Here is a 7,920-nt window from a genome sequence, read left to right on the forward strand (position 1 = left end):
GATATCAGTCCTCTGTCAGATGTGGGGTTGGTGAAGATCTTTTCCCATTCTGTAGGCTGTCGCTTTGCCTTGTTGACCTTATCCCAAAATACGCATAGCTGCCTGAAGAGGAGATCTTGATCCTTTCACTAAACCTATTCTTCTCCTATCCACAGGAGGCCATCTGGGCAGAAGTCAAAATGAATCCATTACTCATTTCCTCTCTGGCTCTTCTTGTGGCTTTTCTTAGACCTTTCAGGAGACTTGGAGTGACTCCTATGTCTTTGACTACGGTGGTGACCTGGGGATTTAGAGCGGGATCTGTGTCGTCTGCCTCGGGACCTGCTTCGATGGCGTCGTGGACTCTTGCTCCTATGCCTTTCTCGGAGTGGAGAAGGGCTTCTTCTTTTGGGGGATCTACTTCGCCTCCTGGGAGACCGACTCCGACTCCTCCTGTAGCGCAGTGCAGGAGAACGTCGTGGCTTGTCCAGGTCTCGGTAGCTTCTTTGTCGATGGTCAGGTGATGGGACTCTTTCCAGCTTCTCATCTTCTTCCTCCTCCTCTTCACTGGATTCCACATCATCCATGTCCTCTTCTAGAGCACTAACTCGGGCCTCCAGTTGTTCAGCTTCCTCCAGCACATAGCGTTTCTGCAGCCGGGGCAAAATGATATCACAGACTCTCTCACTGTGCAGAAGTTCATCAATGAACTCATCTACGTGCATCAGTTCAAACTCCCCATTCCGCTTCTGGCTCTTGATTTTTCGATAGTCATTGTACAAAGGCTCCAAGTACTTGTAGCAATCCATTGCAGTTCCTGTCAGCCTCATGTAAAGTGCCCCCAACATCCGGACATACTTGAAATCTTCATTTTTTTATGAACTCAACAATGATATCCTTCTCAGGTTGAATGTGAAGCATCTTCAAGGTTAAACACAGAAAAGGAGTTGGCTTTATGTTTCCCCCATAGACACCACCCACAAACCTTAACTCCATGGCTTTGTCGACTACAAGTTCAGCTGTAAGTCCAAAGCACTCTTCTTTCCAGTACTTTGATTCATAGATCCGCATGCGAATGATCTTTTTCACCAGATACTGAGGGTTGGTGCCATGGATGCTGTGGGCATCCTTGACCGTACGGTTTGCCATCTTAAAACGCTTTCGATTCTGTTTCTCTCAGCTTCCTCAATACAAATCATCACATCCACGTTTTAAAAAAAGACGTCTAGAGGCGGAGGAAACCCTTCTAAGACCTGAGGCCACCAGCTTGGAACCGGAAATTGCGGAGCTGAACCCTTTCCCGGGACTATCCAAGACTGGTCTAAGAGATAGGGGAAGCACATCCAGAGCCCTCAATGGGCGTGGCGAGGCGGTTGAGAAAGCCAATCTGAACCAAGCTGTGGGCGGGGTCACGGCTGGTGGTGGGAAAAGTTTTCTCCTCTGACTTCTATTCCTGCTGGGGCCAGCAGCACATGCTGGCGGTCTGTGGTGTGGCTGGGGGACCCGGGAGGGGTCTAGCTCAGACATTGGAGCGCTGTGCAGGAACTCCCCCAGTGCCTGGACTGGAAGCGGTTGGAAGCACGGGGATTTCCCCAGCCCTGGCAATCTTCCACATGGTGAGTGGGGCTCCAGGCCCACTGGGCATTCTCCACAGACTCACTGATTTCCATGTTCCACACACATGCACCCATGGCCTGTTAAGTGGCGGGCACTCCCTCCTTAGTTTTTTTTGTGTTTTTCCTAGCATGACACAGCCATGCCTTTCCCAGCCTCCTCTAATAATTAAAACTTCCTACTGTTACTCTGTAGCAGCTCCAGTGCATTCCTGCCCAGTCTCTTGTCCCAGCCATTAATGGCAGCTGTTCTCCCTACTCTCAGTAGTTTCTCCATGTATCCTGGGCTTCCTATTGCTTCTTGTTGATAGAAGACTTTTTCACAGCTCAGCTGGTGTGCTGGTTAGAATGTGAATGACCCCTATAGACTCATATATTTGAGTGTTTGGTTCCCGGTTGGTGGACTCTTTAGGAGGCATGGTCTTTTTGGAGAAGGTATTTCAATGGGGATGGGGTTTGAGGTTTCAAAAACCCATGCCAGGCCCAGTCTAACTCTCTGGCTCCTGCTGGTGGATCAGGGTGCAATCTCTCAGCTGCAGCAAGAGCCCACAGCACCATGCCTGCCTGCTGCCATGCTGCCCACCAGGATAGTGGCCATGGACTCATCCTTTGAAAACTGTAAGGAAGCTGTGAAATAAATGATTTCTACTACAAGATGTCTTCTTGGTCATGGTGTCTCTTCACAGCACTAGAACAACAACTAAGACAGCTGTGGGAGGGGTGGAACCCATGTGCTTGGTTATTCACTGCACCTTCATTCAGAGACCCTCTGCTGGTAATTTCCAAGGCCATAGCAGATATGTGAAATAAAGATGCTGAGGTGCATTTCTATGGAAGGAAGTATGGAGTGAACAGGAGCAAGTGGAAGCAGGGAACAGAGGCTCAATTTTCATTGAAACATCTGCAATGAGATGCTCCTTCACACCCATTCAATACAATCAGCCTCAGGAGCCATAATGCCAAGTGGTCGAAAAGATATGAAGACACTGGCACCCTCACACTTGTCTGGAGGAGATGCAAAATGACAGTCATGGAAGACAGTTTGGCATTTGCATTAAAAGTTAAACATGCATATGTTAAAAGATTCAGCAGTTCTTCGCTGATGTCTTTAGCCCATTGAAAAGAAAATACTGCTCTCAAAAACCTGTGTTTGAGATGTTCACAAGGACTTGATAGAGAGTAGTAGTTCAATTAGATCACTTAGGTGGTCCTGAACTGGGTAGTGGGTAAAATGTGTTGCCTGCATATAAGGAATGACACTGTAAAACAAGAGACAACAGGCTTGAATAGCTTGTACCTAGTAGTAGGATGAGATACAAATGATTCCTTTTCTGTGATAGGAGGACCAGGGCTCTGATGTTTTTAAATTCTGTGGAGTTTTCAAACTGTTCCATCAGAAAGTAGTCAAGTGGTTGTAGGGAGCAGAGACCAGAGACATAAAGGATCAAAAGCTGAATTTTCCAATGAAATAATTGTTCTCATCCTTGAAGTGGCTTGTTGCTTATCTCTTACCCTTATGCAAATTAACCAAGTCCTGATGTTAAAAGAATATTTAACTGACAACAAATTTTCCAATGGTAAGGGCTACTAAGAGTATATAAAACCTCCTTGGTGGAGTGTCCTGTTCATCCTCAGAAATGCATACCTCCACAGAAGTGTGTTTATAGCAGGAACTCAGTAATGCCTTCAGGCTCCCCTGGAAGTAAGGGTCACATTTCATCTTTACTCCTAGGAAGGGCTCTTCTCTCTATCAAGCCAGAGAGACTGGCTAAAAATCCTCATGTCTCTCCTGCCCCCTGGTGTTTGAAAAGGGCACTGCAGGAATCATCACTGATGATGGTTGATTGGTTTAAAACAGCAATGAAAGGACTGGGAGGGCACTTGTTTTCCTGGGTCAGGGAGTAGTTGCACACTCTTAATCTCAGGCCAAGGTAGAAGGACTGGGTGATGTTTCAGGCCATGCTGGTTGTGAAGTGAACTTTAGGACAATCAGTATAATATAGTGCAACATTTCTCAAATTAGATAAATAAATAAATAAATAGATACATATATAATAACATAAAGCATGCTCTTCTGCCTGGATACTTGTTACTGTGCTCACATGGGGATGGGTACAGAGAGAGGGAGCACAGGCTGGTGTGGAAGGAGCTTGAGTTCTAATCCCACAGTAGGTTTTGAGCTACAACATCCAAACATGTTTCACAGCAACTGGACAAGAACTAGGCAGGGAGGCACTGGCTCATTCTTCCAGTAAGAGAACAGAAGATTTCAACATCCTCAATGAGTGTGTGCACCCTGAAAATCTTGTAGTGTTCACTGTGTGACCAGTATGAAACTGTTCCCACTTCCCCATGCTGAAAAGTGACAGCCAGAGGAGCCATCCCACCTCCTCACATGATTTTACAGACAATGGGAACCATTAGGTACAATTTGTGGCCAAAGAGAACATTAACCTATGTGAGGCAGAGGGGTATGAACTGTGTCCCTTGAGAACCTCAGTAGTTCCCAGGAACAAGGCACTTTCCCGTGCCTTCTTATCCTCACACTGCTGGAGTTCACAAGGTGAACAGAGAGTCAGCAGGTCAGGACAGGGTGAGAGGGCACTCACTGTGCAGACAGTTTCAGGGAAGATGGAGATGAGAATGGGCATCTCATTCTTTCCACACTACCTGATGTCACAGTGGAAGAGTCTTCGAGACACAGGCGACGTGACATGTCAAGCACACTTGTGGCACAGGCAAATAATTCCATTTCTGTGACAGCATACACAGAGATTTAAAATGTCTAAATTGTGGTCCTTTTCTTACCCCAGAACCAGAAAGCAGCTAGGGAGTTGCCAGGAAACATGGTTCAGGACAATAGCCAGTGTAAATGGCTGAGTTGGAACTGTTTTGAGTGACAGAATCATCCTCACACTTCAATTGGACATGGTTACAATGTCTCATACATTTGCTCAAAACGACAAAGGTATTCATATAAATGGTAGGATTTGATCATGTATGGATCATTTTATAACGAAGCTCCTCAAAAATAATATGGCTACTTAAATTCTAAAGTGTCCTGTGAGCCCCCTAAGCATACACAGGGGTGTTTGCAAAAGGAGCCTTCAGACTGCAGTGGAAGCATAAGGCAGCCATCCTTCTGCACTCAGAGGAATTGCTCTTCCCTCTCCCAGCACCTCAGTCAGGCTGTGCTGTATCCTGTCTACTCCATGGTGTCCAGGGTGGAACATGCAAGAATCACCATTTTCATCTAATGACCCTAATAAACCTAGGCTGTGCAAGTTCTGATTTGAGTGAGGGTGGATGATGGACATGAGGAATCTGCTAACTCTTCTGTCTCAGACTGGGATTGCCTTGGATGCTATGCACTCTTTAGACAGCTGTGGTGGTATTGTATTCTCCAAAATATTGTGCACCCTAATAAATTTATCTAGGGTCAGAGAACAGACAGCCACTAGATACAGAGGCCAGAAAATAGTAGCACTCACTGCCTTTAATCCTAGCATTCCAGAGGGAGAAATCCATCTGGGATCTGTGTGAGTTCAAGGCCACATTGGGAACAGCCAGGCGTGGTGACACACGCCTTTAATCCCAAGAAGTGAGTCTTGAATCCCAGGGAATGATGGCAAAAACAGAAAGATATATAAGGCGTGGAGACCAGAAACTAGAAGCATTTGTCTGGTTAAGCATTTAGCTGGTTAAGCATTCAGGCTTTCGAGAAGCACAGTTCACCTGAGAGCCATTGGGATGAGGACACAGAGGCTTCCAATCTGAGGAGACAAGACCAGCTGAGGATCCAGCGAAGTGAGATAGCTGTGACTTGTTCTGTCTCTCTGATCTACCAGCACTGACCCCAATAACTGGCCTTGGGTTTGATTTTATTAATAAGAACTTTTAAGATTCATGCCACAGACAGCCCTGATTCTTTCCCTTACCAAAGGTGAAGGGAAGTGTCCAGCTAAGCCCTTCTGGCTCTTCTGGGTTTGTCATGTCCACAAGTTCCCATCTCCTTGGCACCTCACCTCACAGAGAGTATCATGTTTGGACACTGTAGAATTTGACAGACCAAAGTTTTGAATCAGCATGGTGTTTCTGAGAGTGCTTCCCCCATCTGATCCACGTGGGTAAGCACCTTTTGTGACAACTGATGTGAAAAAGGCCAGAGCAGCACCATAGACATGCATCAGAGGATTTTGCCTACATCGTTCCAAGGTCAAAAGCTCAACCCTCTATCCTCAGTGAATTACTGCCTACATGACACACCTTGACATATGGATTCTCAGAATATGAAGCTCACTGAATCCACCATTGATGTCTGGCACTGTTACAGCTTTAGATAAAACTTGAAGATATGGCCCTACTTGGGGCATGGCACAAACATGACAATTCATTCACAAAGAGCAGCTGTGTCTGAAGTGACATTTAGTGGAATGGTGTCCTTTCAGTCTGAGGGTGGATAAGCCCAGCCCAAGAAGGGGTTAGATGGTGACCAATACGTGAAAACCGAAGATTTGTGCACACATTTATCCTCTTTTTGATTTTTTTGAAGCAGAGCTGGCAATCTTTTTCATTTTTTGGGTGACCAATGAGTTTATTGGGGTGTGTTGTGAGGGTAACAGATGTTGCTTACAGCAGCATGGAAATCCCAAAGTCAACCGCAACCTGAGTGATGACTCAGAAGAGCTGAATCCCAAGAGATCTATGTGTGGTTTTCACACAGCTCAATAGATCCAAGAGTCTCCTCTTCCCAGCAGTCCACTTTCAGATTGGGCATTTGAAAGAACAGATGTTTGCAGCACAGTGTTAAAGAGAGGCACCCAAGGAGAGGACAAGACACACTCAAGCAAGGAGTCTTCCCTTTACAGCTGCCATGCATCTGGTTTGCGAGGCATCTGGAGTTACATGCTAAGAACCCCTTCTCTGTTGGTGAGTGGGATCACATGTGGTTGCTGATGTGCACTGGATAGAAGTCCACCAGGAATGTAAACAAGGTTCACTGTCTTCGTAGTGGGGTTCCTAGAGCCTTGTATTATTACACCTGGCCGAGGAATAAAGCTGAGCATGCTTAGGCCTGCAGCACAATGGAAGATATTATAATACTCCCTTTTAAAAACATCTCTCTACAATAGTAATGTTGTCTTTATGTAGATAATCTGCAAAGACATTATTGTGTTGGAATTCTTTTTTTCTCTAAGTTTTCTCTTAGTATACACTAATGATCCATAATAATGGGTTTCATTATGACATTTTCAAACATGTGAATGAGGTTTTAGTTCCTTTTCATTCCTCTACTACTCTTACTGTTAATCTTCTCCTTTTTGCTGTCAGCTGGTCACTCTTCTACTTTATTGTCTTTTAAATAGTTGTTGATCATCCAATCAGTTTGATTAGAGTAACTAATTGGATGAGGGTTTATTTACAGGAGTATGGGTGGTTTTACAGTAGCAACATGACTAAAGGAAATGTCTCTTTCCTCCCCAGTATCCATCACCCACCCAGAGATGCTGAGGAAGGGATGGACTTCCTGAACCTTTTGCCCCAGCAACCCTTCATTGCCTGAACATCCTCAGGATTTTGTTGTATGAACAGATTCTTGCCGGATTGCCAGACGTCAGTTGGAGAGTCTCCTATTTCTTCTGCCTCAACAGGAGTGCTGGATTATCAGACTTGTTCCACTACACCCTGCTCACACCTATCTTTTAAAGTAATCCTAGGGAGCATGTGTAAGAAAGACACTGTCACCTTGATGTCCCTGTGGATGAGCCAGATCTGGGTATGATAGAAGAGGATGTGATACAACTCTGTCTTCTTACAATTGTCTGTGGTTCAGAGTCCAGTTACCTGAAACAAAGCTGTTCAGAAGAGTAATCATGAATGATAGCTCTAGATCTTGCTGTCTATCATGCCAAGTGACTATTAGAACCCAGGAATCTACAGGTAAGGGTCTCAGGCTGAGGGAAGTATGGCTTCCTTAGAGTGTCTCTGACTAGGCAGGGGATGTGGCAGGAATGTGTGAGTTCACAGTAGAATATCTAGGAAGAAGAGGCATGAAGGTTTGCTCACACACTCTGCCCTGGTACTCTCTTGGCTCAGTTTCTGGAAGGGCCTGAAGACTATGCTATAGGCCCAGACCACATACTCTTTGCCTTAGAAGCCAAGTTGCATCTTTGCCCAAGGTCAGACACATTGAAGAGACTCTGGGCCTCTCATTTCAGCACTGTGCTGTGAGGCTGGAGAGCTCTAGTTCTGTTTTGGGACAGAAAACTTTTCAGAATCCTTTTGAGGGCACCCGGGTAATTCTCTGACCAATGTGATAAATCATAAG

The 7,920-nt window shown here is 45.5% G+C and overlaps 1 pseudogene; it reads right to left on the bottom strand.

Moving 5' to 3' along the window:
* On the bottom strand, positions 1-1,128 carry LOC131910721 (pre-mRNA-splicing factor 38A-like; annotated as a pseudogene).
* Positions 1,129-7,920: the final 6,792 nt, after the last annotated feature.

This window comes from Peromyscus eremicus, chromosome 5, assembly GCF_949786415.1.
Source record: "Peromyscus eremicus chromosome 5, PerEre_H2_v1, whole genome shotgun sequence".
In the NCBI taxonomy this organism is placed as follows: Eukaryota; Metazoa; Chordata; class Mammalia; order Rodentia; family Cricetidae; genus Peromyscus; species Peromyscus eremicus.